This window comes from Ochlerotatus camptorhynchus, unplaced genomic scaffold (genome assembly GCF_037179485.1).
Source record: "Ochlerotatus camptorhynchus isolate MF236.1 unplaced genomic scaffold, CSIRO-AGI_Acam_v1.1 ptg000580l, whole genome shotgun sequence".
Taxonomy (NCBI): Eukaryota; Metazoa; Arthropoda; class Insecta; order Diptera; family Culicidae; genus Ochlerotatus; species Ochlerotatus camptorhynchus.
The window spans coordinates 342,218-356,164 of NW_027041060.1; the positions used below are offsets into that span (position 1 = coordinate 342,218).

At 41.9% G+C, this 13,947-nt stretch overlaps 1 long non-coding RNA gene across 1 annotated transcript in view; it reads left to right on the forward strand.

The window, feature by feature from the left end:
- LOC135713811 (uncharacterized) overlaps nt 1-13,947 on the forward strand; it is a 143,232-nt gene that overhangs the window by 78,626 nt on the left and 50,659 nt on the right. The gene's annotated exons all lie outside the window — the stretch shown is intronic.

Genomic DNA, 13,947 nt, shown 5'->3' on the forward strand with positions numbered 1-13,947 from the left:
GCCGAGTACCGTTGACAAGCTTCGTTCTTGGCTCCTCTGGTTCTCGCCCGCTCTATCGCGGCTTTTGCTTCTCTACGCTCCTCAAGTTTCCGCCAGGTTTCATCTGTGATCCACTCTTTCCTCTGGGTGCGCAGCTCACCCAAGTTGTTCTCGCTTGTTTCTATAAAGGCATTCTTGATGGCCGTCCATTGTTCTTCTACGCTGCCACCTTCTGGAACGTGCGCAGCTCGAGTCTCAAGAAGAGCTGGTAAATATCACGGCCGTCATGTGACGATGAGAAAACAGGTTCTCTCACTATCACGAGACGAAACTACCTATCATTAGCTTTCTTGTCATTTTTCAATGATCAAGCACTCATGAGAATAATTCTTATGCGGTTGTGACATCAACATTTCTAACTGATTTAGATTAATTTAAGCAAACAACCGTATGTTTTCGGTAGAGTGAATATATTATTAAGATTTCCTTGGTACAAGTAACTTTAATAAAATAAAATGAGCTAGTAATTAAGATGATCACAACACTGTCACGTTTTGTCATGACAAAAAATTCGCTGAGATTTTGAAGAAAATCTCTATCATCGTTTTCTCATTCAATGATAGTGACAGAAGTATCTCTATAAATATCGCGTGAGATCTTCCATTGAAAATGATATTTGCCAGCCCTGGTCTCAACTTCTTCAACAACAGACCTTTTTACCGCTGGATCTTCAAGTCGGCGTGTGTTGAACCACCACCCGAGTCTCTCCTCCCGTCGCTGGATCCGTGCCATGCGTAGGCGGATTTCACCGATTAGAAGGTGATGGTCAGACGCGATGTCAGCGCTGCGTTTATTCTGGACATCAAGAAGGCTCCGTCTCCATTTTCGGCTGATGCAGATGTGGTCGATCTGATTTTTGGTATGTCCATCACAGGAAACCCACGTGACTTTTTGCACTGGCCGATGGGGAAAGAGCGAGCCCCCGATCACCATGGCGTTATTGCCACAAAATTCTGCAAACAGCTCACCGTTCTCGCTCATTTCGCCGAGACCATGGCGTCCCATGACACGCTCATGACCGTGTTGTCGGAGCCTATCTTCGCATTGAAGTCGCCAGTGTAGATCTTAATGTCATCCTTTGGAACCTTATCCACGACGGCATTCAGTTGACTGTAAAAATTTTCCTTGTCCTGTAGCTCGGCAGCATCGGTTGGCGCATAACATTGGATTATTGTAAGGTTACGAGCCCGTGTTTTAAATCTGGCAACGATTAACCTCTCATAAACAGGCTCCCACTTGATGAGCGCAGCACTTGCCTGGACGCTAAGTAGGAGAACAACTCCACGATGACGGGGAGCGTTTTCACCTCGAATACCACAGTATAGTAGTACCTGTCCCGACGGCAGTTTGTGTTCTCCAAAGTTTGGCCAACGAACTTCACTCAGTCCCAGGATTTCTAGCTTCATGCGTCGCGCCTCGTTGGCGAGTTGTGCCAGTTTACCCTGCTGGACAAACGTCAATACATTCCATGATCCAATTCGTGTCCGTTGTTTTGCGCTAAAAGTCGTTGCCGTTAAATCAGTTCGATGTCTTTCTCTGTTGGTTTCTGTAACAATTGTAAAGGTTTCAGAGACAGTAGGTGGTTGTCCTAAGGTCTCCTATCCGCCGTGATGGGGCTGCCATCTTAGGTGTAGCTTCCGGGGAAGAGCATTTCTTATTCAGCCGCTGGATGCCAGTCAGACGCTGTTTGAGCCGCATCTCCATGGTGAACAGACGCTCGGGTTGGCGAAGCATTTCCTCTATCACCGTGCTATGGTTACCGTGCCAGTGTTCGCGTCGCACCTCCTCACTCTGGTATTGTCGGATTGACAACATTGCCCAGGCTACGCCAACCAGCTGTGTCCATGTTTCAGCTGGCAGTCTTTTGTGATCATATGACTCGTGGAGGCGTGAGGTAGGAACTTGTGAGGACCGGAGCTAGGTATATCACTCACCATTTTGTAGCCTAGGAAATGAGGAAAATATCAGAGAATGAATTTTAGGAAATTGGAATGTGAGGATGCCTTTCAAATTAGTTCTGAGGAACTCCAGACTCCAGAAGAAACGTATGGAGAATTCCAAGGAAGTTCTGAGCAGGAGTATGTGGAGTATTCCTAGGCAAGTCCAAAGAAAATTCAATAGAAGTTCTGACTAAAACTGCAAATTAATTTCGAGGTTCGTAAAAAGAACTGAAAGTTAATTCTATGGAGAACTCCAAAGTACTTTTATGTAGAATTCTGAAAAGAATTTAAATAAAATTTTGAGGATGCATCTAAAAGCACTGTTAGGAGTATCCCATAGAAGATTTATGGAAATTTTCAAGGAAACTTTTGAAATATTTTTGAGGTTGTTTTCATAGGAATGTTAAGTAGAATTTCAACGATGCTCTTGTGGTCATCTTTAGATAACTTGAAAAGATATTATCGGGAATTCAGGGGACAATCTCAAGGAACTACATTAAAAAATATATTTTTCTTTAAAACGTGGAAATTTACGTTGAATTTCTGAAAAAAAAAATCTGGAAAACTGTATACGCTTTTAAGTGATATGCCGATGTCAAAGATAATTTTTGATCTCAAATTTCCTGTAATTGCAGGACCTTTCTCAAGAATAATTTCTTCCATCTTCAGTTGAGACCAATTCCGGCCCGAACGATTTCCTAGACCAGATCGGGAATCGAAACTCACACCTCCGGCTTGGTAATGTTCTTGGAACACCAAGAACCTTCAATCTTAGAAGGCATTGAGTTTTTGGAACCGCAAGTGCTTCATTGATTTAGCTACTTACTAGGACCGATTTTTGAATTTCGGGAAACCTGAGAAACTCCAACAAGCTTTCGGAAGTCGGAGAAGAACCAAGGAGTAGAATACAGGCCAACAATGTCTGGAAAATGGTGTTAGTCTCGAATCGGAAGTCCAGCAAACTATGTAGTTCAATTAATTTCAGATGGATTTTTAGCCGGCGCCGGTGGTGTAGTGGTAAGCGTGACTGCTTTCTAACACCCCGATGGGTCTGGGTTCAATCCCAGCCGAGGTCTGTGGGATTTTTCTGAGGCATAAAAATCTCTGGTCACGTCTTCCTTCGGAAGGGAAGTAAAGCCGTTGGTCCCGGCCCATGTGTGTTGTGAATGGGTGCGATATCCTACGCAGGTGTGGAAGCTGCCTTCCTGCACATTCGATTGCCGTCAATGGATGGCAATCGATATCCGTTGATGATTGGCACTAGATTGCGGAACAGAGACCGACGTTAAATAAAGGAAAAAAAAATTAATTTCAGAAAGATGTAGGAGGTGTAGGAAGCTCGATAAACTGGACTAAGACAGCCTTAAACGTAAAATTGTACTTCAGGTAAGGAGAAAAATTATACTGCCTGGCTTCTGAAGCTCGGAGCTCTGCAAGCTTTCAGTATCGTAAAATGGGTGAAGTTGATCATTGAGGTAAATTTGATGACTACATTGTTTAATTTGCGTTTCTCTTCAATCCCTTCATGATTTTGTTACGAGATAATTTTTTGACTTTTCCATGAACTAGTTTAAACTAGTACTTTTGAAATGATCCGCCTGAAAAACGATGCATTCTACCACTTCAAATGAGCAATTTTGAAGAAGTGATAAAGTATGCAACTTTGAACTGTTCCTAAATATTCTATCAGGATCAGTTTTTATTCTGGTGTTGTGATCTGTGAAATTATTTATTTTCATTAATTTTGGGTAACTGATTCCGATTTGCAAATCAACTTTTATTAAAATTAACGATTTCATTTCATAAAAATGGTTTTATGGGCAGAACTGATACAAAATAAGCAGTTTTTTCGAATACCACCATTATTGTTAAAATGTTATCACCAGATTCTTCTAAAACGAACACAAATCAAGTATACATGCTAACTTATAAATATTGCATTGCATAAAACCTTACAAAATTAACTTCACCCCAATATTGAACATTTGCATTTTAAATCTTATTTTAATTCTCAAAAAATAAACGAAGCATGCAATTTCAAAACAAAATTCATACATTATAAAACATTAACTAGGATAGCTAGCTTGGAAAAATATTTAGGTCTATCGGTAAGAGGTGGTCAACTTTCTCTCGTTTTACGTTACTTAACTCAAGCATCTGGAGTATCCATAACATCATAAAACTGTCGAATCATTACGGACTCGCAGGGTCTGGTAGTTCATGCAGTACCGAGAGTTTTGGGAATTCCGCATGTTCTGGAATTTTCCAAAGTGCCGGAGATTTTCGGAGTTTATAAATGATCTTTTAGAGTGCCGGATGTACTAGCAGTTCCAAGTGTAGCCAAAATTTTAAAATGCTCCTTATTGTCGAGGACTTTCCATCCTCCAGACGAAGCTATTATATTTCCAAGATTTTGAAGGTTTTCGGAATTTTCAGTGCTTGCGAAATTCGTTGTTGGAATCTCAGATCAACCAACAGTGCTTAAAATTGTGCCTTGGAAAGATTAAAATTGGAATCGAACATTTTCTCACAACTAACCTCCTTCCAGTAAAACTTTCACCCAGCTTCTTTGAGCCAATTTCGCCAACAATTCTCAACTTTATCCAAGGCATTTTAGAAGCATGCATAGTGCTTTGAGCATTAAACTCATCTTCACCAATGAAGTGGCGGAAGGGAGCTCAGGGAACTCATCAGATTTCACTGCCATATCGCGTGGAATTTCCATCCTTCCCGTACACACTTGCAGCTAATGAAAGTCGACATCCCCTTGAGAGTGGAATGGGAAAACTATCTTCCTCCCCCCAGGAAGTGGATGTTGTTGAAGTTAAAGAAACAGAGGAGCAGAGCACGCCCGCGGATGGAAGCGTCGCTTTACCAACCCGACCAACCAACCAACCAACCAACCAACCTACTTCTTGATGGTTTTCCAGTTATGACGCCCTTCCAAGAAGATTTGGGAGTTCCTTCGCCTATCCACTGGGAATGCTTATCCGATTTGCTGGTGTGGATCCCGCGTAAGTGCCTTCAGCGAGGATCTGTGGGAAAATACCGGTTCCTTGAATTTTGAATAATGAGAAGCATGGGTAGGCGGCTGGGTGCGTGTGTGCCGCTCGTCTTGGCGGTTTTTGCGTGTGCGATGAAAGAATTTTAAACTTTAACTAGTTTGTGGGTTTGATTATGGCTCGATGCAAGATTAGACTTTCAGTGGATAAATATTTAACTTAGCAAACAAAGTATGTGTTCGCGGTGCAGAGAATCAAAATTCTCAGAAAATTTGAAAACTCGTATCAACCTCACTCTGACTAATTGCTCTCCGGGCAGTGATTCATGGTGGGAAAATTTCAAAATGAAATAATAATTATGGAACTAATTTTTCTGTGCTCCATCCCCGAATGATTCCGAAAAGTGTTCCCCGCAAAGACTTCCACTGCGTCCGGCAGTATGATCTCATGTGGTCAAGCATCGGCTGCTGCTGCTGGTGGTGCAGCTATAGCCTCTATTGAAACAGCTTCCCGTTTTACTCTGCCCGTCCGGAGCTGTTAGTCGGGTGATAAACCCGAGAAAAGGGTTGCTTCGGCAGAGAAGGTCGGGCAAATTTATATTCATAGGCAAGCATTAAAACACCATTAAGATAATAAATTACATTTGATTAAATCTGCATAAAGCTGCGGCGTGTAAAAATCGCTGTAAAATGCTCTCATTCCCCAGCAGCTCGTGGGCCGTCTTCTTGTTCCACACCGTGATAGGATAGTGGGGGGGGGGGGTGGGGAGGGAGGACTTTTTCCGTCTCGTTGTTGGCATCTCGCTTTCCGGAACCATCAGTGTGTTTAGTATAGTTACCCGGCGGCATTTGGTTCTCGTCTGGTGCGCGCGGCGTAGAACACAATGGATTTCACCTCGACTCCCGGACCTGTTCCGGTGGCAATGGGTACGACGGTGATGCCACCGCTCTGCCGGGGTGCTTCTGCTACAAATGGTAATTGAGATTTCCAGGAATACGACGATAAACGATGGGGTTGTGGGTGGTATGGAGGAAGACAAGGGGATGAAATTATTAAAATATGAGCCTTGGCAAAAAGGAGAGTGCCATTCTTGCAAAAGGAAAATTGGTGAATATTAGCTTGTTAGTGGTTGCTGGGTTTTGTTTCACGGATACGGATGCTGAAAACATTGTAGGAAAGGTACTCGAGATGTGTTTTTCGAAAGAAAGGATAATGTCGGGTAATTGTTGAAATTTGAATGAGCTTGGAAAGTGATTCAGTCCGGGTGCGAAGTTTGTTAACTGAAATTGGTGTCTTTGACGAGAGAGGAAGTTTTGGTTCAAAGTGCAAACATAATATAAAATTTAGATTTACAGAGAAAATTTTAACCAATGCTCATTCTAATGATTTGTTTTTCTCTTGAATCGTCTATTTTCAGGTCAGTACAGTCATTGGAACTTTGGAACCTGGAAATTCATCGGTATGAATGTTGACGGCATTTTTTTGCAAATACTTGATAATAATTACGTAAGTACACTTAAGCTTCTGTTCACAACTATTCTGGAAATTAATTTAAAAATCAAAGAAACAAATTATAGCATATTGCAAAATGTACACCCAACAGGAAAACGTAAGATTCTATTACAAGGAAACTCAGGGAATTCCATTTATAACCTGAAAACTCAGGGTATCACAGGCAATTTTCGTCAAATTCAAGGAATTATTTCTCCTTATCAATAACTCCATTAAAAACTATAATGATATTATCAATCATGTGGGAAAGTGAAACAATTAATTTATTTAGACTTAAACAATTTAAATCCAAGGAAAAAGTTCTTGAACTAGAAACACTTTTTGAAGATCCAACACATGTTTTTCTGCTTCAAGGTTTCGTATTTATAGAGATTTGGAAGATTGTTGACTAATCGTTTGATTAAAATTCAAGGCTTGAATACAAATATTCTGGATTATTTGCGTTTCTACTAATTCTCGATTTACACATATTTTAAATATTTCAAGCCTGATTGATTTGCAGGTTTGGTACTGTTGTTTTTTAAGGTTGTGAGGCATTTGAAATTTACCGGATCTCGGACTTGGAAATAGCTGAATTTAAATCTTGGAAAACGGAAAAAAATATCAAGATCCAGAGTAATTCCAAATCTTAAATTAAGTAAAAAATATCAATATCTCATTTTAAGAAGAATGTTCAATATGCTGAATTTGCTATTTTTTTATGATCCTGGACTCGAAAAAAATATCATGATTCCAAAGGTTCTGATCGAAGAATCTTTTGATATCCTGGGGTTCGAAAAAAAAATGCTTAACGTATATTTTTTTATTCACGTTTGTAGAGTCATTTTACAACTGCGTCCATAACTCGATACTCGCTCTGGTGTACAACATCTTGGTACGTTCCAGTATCGCATCTCAACGAAGGGACCGTCGACACAAAACTCCACCAGCAGTCGAGACTCACTGAAACGGAGTCAAAAGCTAGTAATCTTCAGCTCCCAAAACTGATAACCGGATCAAGCAAGGAGAGATTGAGAGCCGATTCGTACCCTAACCATGCGCACCGCTACACCGACGGATCGCGATCTAGTGCTGAAGTCGGAATGGAAATGGCTGGGAGCATCTACCCTTGCAATGCTCAGTTTTTTCAGTCAAGGCAGCCGCCATTTTCTACGCGATCATGGCACCCGCGGATCGACTACTCCTCCTTCTCTCGGATTCTCATAATACAATTCAAGCCCTCTCATTGGAAGTCCCGGTGCACTCCTAGATACAGACCATTGTTAAACAGGCACCTCGTAACACAACCTATGCATGGATTCCCGGACACTGTGGGATACAAAGGAATAACGAAGCGGACAACCGGGTTGGCCCATGCGGCCGCAGATATACGGACAGTATTCCACTACATGACGTCAGGAGATAGTTCGGGAACACCATACGCAAAGCATGGGAGACGGAATGGTTCCGTCCCAGATCTTTCTTCCTCAGCAAGGTCAAAGGAAGCACCGAAAAATGGAAGGACCTCAAGAAGCTGCATGACCAAAGAATCTTTTCAAGACTCAGGGCAGGGCACTCCCTGATCTCGCGGGACTTCAGTGGCGCACCGTTCCGGAAGATTTGCGACGACTGCAGAGCCCCATCAACGGAAGCACATGTATTGTGTGTCTGCCCGAAGTACAATCTCTAGGGGATGAGCTGACCACCCAGGCAGCGGTGTTTGGCTTTCTGAATGACGCGAGGCTATACTTCAGTATATTGTACCCGCTGTTCTTGTTCTCTGATCTCACGGTGTCTCCGGTAGAACAACATTAATAAAAAAAACAATCAGTACCGCTAAATCGCTCACTGAACGAAAATCAGTGGAACTTATGATTTGGATACAATTTAATCGTAACAGGCCATGACTCTCAAATCCTATCCGTCATATGCATTCTGCACACGTTGTATTTTAGTATTTCTGGATCAACAATAGAAAAGGGCCCATCAGCATTTGTAAACAAACCTTTCCAAAGCCCTTTTCTCACAAATCGGAGGCCGCCCACACAAACCAACACCATCATCGTGTAGGTGAAAGTTTCTCCTATCCGATGATGGTGTTGGTTTGCGTGGGTGGTCTTCGCTTTGTGAGTAAAGGGCTTTGGAGCGGTTTGTTTACAAATGCTGATGGGCCCTTTTCTATTGTTGATCCAGATTTGTTTCTTGCGAAAAAGTGAACTTTTGTTGTTTTCCTACAAAAATTTGTCGAGCATGTTCGTACACAGTTTATTCGTACAGTAATCAGAATAATTCTGATAACACCACGCTGTACAAGTATGCGTACAACTTAAAAGTTGCCACTCGAAGCGCTGATATTTGCGCATGCGAGATATGCATTGCTGCAAGAGTGACAATTTCACCTAAATTCAAGGGGAAACGTGGCAGACCCAGCTGCTCGGGTAATGCGAAAAAAAAGTGCCAGTTGAGTTTGTATCCATACTGCTATCCGGAAATGGCGAAAGGTAAATGAGGTAAGGTGTATGAAGACTGTAGCGAAGCGCAATTTGCTCGGCGTTGTCCAGAAAGCTCAAGATGCTGGAGACCCTGTCGTTGCGAAGTATATGAGGAACAAACCCCCGGATGGAGATGGACAGGTACAGCTCTCTAACCTACACGGACTACCATTCAGCTGGAATTCCGCTACTACTGGTGTTCAGGTAAAAAGGAAACCACATCTGTCCGCTGATGATTTGTTTTTGAAAAAAAAAAAAAAAAATTACAATTTGAGTACCAGACGGACATAACACCTGTGTAAGGGAGACATCGAAATCGCTCCCAACGTCTCTTCCAAAATAACAATCCTAAACCAATCACTCCAGCGTTTTTTCGAGGTAGCTGAGTTACCATTCTATTCACTGAAAATAAAATTTCGTTTATACAACGAAATCGCTCGTTTGTTCTACGAATTTATTCGTTGTTTTCTGCAACGAAATAGATTTGTACATTGTATGAAGCTAGTTTCGTTAGAACTGCCACACTCGCTATCGCTACACCCAACCAGCGGGCCACAAGTGTTGGTTGTGGAAACCGAAAAATGTGGAGTGTGTGAGTGAGGATGGGTAAAAATAACTTCATCATTGGAAGGAATAAATATGACAAAAAAATAAAAATAAGTTTCAGACCTGACCCGACTCATGAACCTTGCGATCGTCAGCTTTGTGCTTTATCCATCGCTCTATCTGTGCTATGAGAAATGATAAAGCTAAAGGCAAATAAGAAGCACTCATGGAACGGTAATTCGATTTCGCTTGCTTTTTCTGCTGCTTGCAAGTATTTTTTTTTTCTCTAACATAAAACCACCTCGACGAGTAATTTGATTTATTGTTGTAGCTCGCATGTATTGGTCAAACCGACAATATTTCTAAAAAAAAATGTCCCATCACCAACACACAATCAGCACTTTAGGAGACAATAAGCGCAGTTGTTGGTTTGATTGTACGAAGATGTATTTGTATATTATACGAATAAGGTGTAATATTGACATTGCGCCAGATGATAGGAAAAACGAATGTTTCGTACCATTTATGAAAGATGTGTTGTATGCAGTGTTGTGAAAATATCAAAAGATCTAATCTCACCAATGTGCATAATCTCATTTGAGTATCGTAAACCAAAAACTCAACACACAAACAACAGCCGATGATATTACAAGCTGTGATACGGTTGCTATGATATCATGCTAACAAAACTCCCCGGCTACAATTCTCACCCAACTGTGTTGCTTTTGAGCTTCAAGATATTTGCTGTACATCCGAACACGAAACGAAACTTCCATCACTGCTGGCAGCAGTAACTTCGTGTCTGCCATCTGTGAAGCGAAAAGAAAGATAGCACACTATGCTTTCTCTTTCTAAGAAAACGATGTGCAAAGGAATCATTTTTTTGGTAAGTCAACTCGTGGCTGCAATTTTACATGTTCTGAATAGACTCGCAATATCAAAGGAGCTTGTAAAAACAATATAATGCTTGATATTTTATTCCAATATCATGCGTGATATTGGGAGCCCTTGAGAGCGAAACAAAATCATTTGAGTGACGATTATGCCATCACTGGTTGTATGTACGATATTCATTTTAACGAAACGGTTTTCAGAGAAATAACGAAAATACATTTTCAGTGTTTGAACGTTAGTGAAAAAATGGGTTTGAAGCCAGTGGTCTATTGTAAGGACGTGCAATAATTGGTAGAGCCAAGGGGTTGGTCACTCTACACAGTGTGCCAAAATCAAACTTGGGCACACCCGGGTGCAGTCATTGGCGTTGTTTGGCACCCATGGTTACAATTTTTATGATCTTTAAAGTTACTGGCAACACTGAAATTTTTCTGCGCCTGCGCAGTGTGCATGTGTCAAAATGATATTGATGTTGCCACTCCTAGTCAAATTATTTTCAAAACAACCGTGAATCTCCACCAAGTCTCGCCATGGATTCTCAAAATCGTTACACCCGTGACGGCAGTCGCATCCACATTTCCTCCCAGACGAAGAACAGCTAACAGCGGCATCTTGACCTGACAGAGGTTTCCGGGCATTGGCTACACGAACTAGCTATGCCGCTCCACGGCTGCGGCTGCTTCCAATGCTGCTGCTGGTCCGTTTTTTTTTACGAATTTTAGAGGAAACGGACCAGCAGAAAGAACAGCAGCAGCAGCAGCAACTAAAGTAGCAGCATCATTGGAAGCAGCCGCAGCCGTGGGAGTTGCATCGCTAATTCGTGTAGCCGTGGCCGACGCTGGAAATCTTTGGCCGGTCACGACAAGCGGTGCTTGAGTTTTAATCGAAAAGTCAACAACCAAACAAAAACTATACCATCCGACCATTCGAACTGCTCGAATACATCCATGGCGGTGGCTGCTACACCAATCATTCCATCGTCCAATATATAATGGTGGAGGACCGTCTTGGCAAAATCTCAAATAGTTCAACCAATTATTTTTACTCCTGCCTTTTTACACTTCCAACTAACAGCTTCATAATGAACGGGAATTGTGTGCCTTTGTGATCGATCGCACTGTGGTTGCACTTCATGATGGTGTTCACTGTCAGGGCTACGCTCGGGAACTCCACCAATCCGGAGGAGGAACTTTCCGATTTCAGCTGGAACATTCGCACTTGCGACGGGTGGCAGTCCTTGGTGGTGAATGCAGTCAGCAGCAGATCCTCGGACGGTATACGGGTGGTTTATTGAAGAAGTGGAGAATGCGATTTTTGCAGGCCCGGTAACCGATTGTTTTGGAAGCGCTGTAGACCTTGAAGCTGATCGAATTGTCCGGCAGTGTGTACGGGTTGGTAGACTCTGACAAGTAGTTCTGCTTGGAAAATTGGCTCATCCATTTCGGGTCAGCGTGCGTCCTTCATCAGTCCGACGTGTGTTCCGGCCGGTGTTGGTTTCCGGTTTTCCGACGGATGATGCTCGGGCGGTGAAAAATTCGGTGCAAATCCGTTTCCTCCACCGGCTCCCAGAAGAGTTGGTTGACTAATGATTGACGTTCGTTGTGCGGGGTCGGCCTTCCACCGAAGATGGAAGGATCGTGTAGCAACGGAGCTCGTCCGTTGCAGGCATCCTTGGAGACGACTGCATCCAGTGTGTAGTCCCAACTTTTAGTTTAAATGATCTTTATTTTAGTTTAACTTGGACGATTACCATATAAATTTTTACTAAGTGATTTAATGATTTCTTCATCTTTAGGTATGGGCAAAATTCAAAATTTGTTTTACAGAATTAGTCCTAGACTTAGTACACGGTCGACCACCTTGGTGGGATTGGTTTGTTTTGTTTTTAGAATTTGAAGAGAAACTACTTAATACTACTATTTACAGCTTAAAACTAACCTACTCTACTATATACACTTAACCTACTATGTACAAATTGCTTATTAAAGCATGTTCAGAAAGATTGCATTTTTGAATAAATTTAGTTGTCATATCATCAATTTTGGAATCTACTTTGGGAATTTCTGCCTCTTGATGGAGGTCTGCTATTCTTGTGTCGAATGGACGATCTAGGATCATCCTAAACACTCTATTCTGTGCAACCTGGATTTTGTTCCTGTGGGTCTGAGCGCACGATTCCCACACCGGGGCGGCATAGAAGATCGCGGGGGCTATGATCTGTTTGTAAACAGCCAGTTTGTTTTGCCTTGAGAGGCGGGATCTGCGGCAAATGAGCGGATACAAACACCTAACTAGGGTTTTCTCTATGTGCGAGCGGAACAGGAGCTTCTCATCGAACAACATCCCGAGATAAGTAACATCAGTGGACCACTCGACCCTTGTACCATCCATTATTACGGTACAGGAGGGAGACGGTTTAAGTTTTGGCGATTGTCTGTGAAGGAACATGATTGCTTGGGTTTTCGAGGCGTTGATTTTGATTTTCCACGTGGTGGCATAATCAGTAAAGGTGTCAAGGCATCGTTGGAGCTTGTTCGTAATTTCACGAGGCATCCTACCCTTGACGGCTATCGCGGTGGCAGTTGCTCCTGGAGTCCCCGAAAAATATGCGAATATACTCTTGCACCTGAACAATTTCAAGTGCTTTAAGCCGGGAATTTGAAGCTTGTCAACCTCCTTAGTGGAATAATGAGACACAGCTCGACATTTCTTTGTCTTTATTGCACCGCACCGAAGAATAATCTTTGCAATACAGCTGCACAGCTTCGAACTCTCGGATATATTCGTGAGATGTCAGCCAGTGGTCTGCAAATAAACTGCTTGGAAACTTTTTCAATTGTATTGATAAGCCATTGCTGTCCGGATCATCTGACGACCAAATCATAAGCCTCTGTTCACCACCTTTCTTACACATTACGCTTGCAATTATAAAGGCAATCTACAAAAAGGTGGAATCCATTGATTCAGACACTGCTATGGATTGGCCAAGTATCAGTAGCTGCCAACGTCACAGCAAGTACGGATTCATCGGACGGAATTGCCACAAACTGCTGAAAAATCGACATGTTTTGCAATCTGATGGAACCTTGAACGTGCTAAGAACTGTTACTAATCTTATCGTTATTTCAATTACCTTTCTAAAATGCTAAATTATATTGCAGGCACTCGATCAATTTGATCTTGTCTACAAGAGTTGTTTTCAAGAAAATCTATATGAAGATTACGTAGAAAAGGTTGAGAACTTTTCTAAGACGTGGATTTCAGCAAGCTTACACAATAGCTCCAAATTCAATATTTTGGGATACCATGTCCCAGAATTTTAAAAATCACTGGAAGTGGTTTGAGCAAATATGGGAAGCAAACCAGTAAAACTTTACATTTCGATTTTCAAATTGTATGGAATCGTGTCAAGGGTCCAGAAACCTCTGAAGTGAACAATAGTGGACATTTGTAAACTGTTCACAATTGAAGTGATTTAGTCAAAGTTAAGATTAACTAAAACATTTCTTTTTTAATATCACAAATTAAAAAAAAATCGAAATA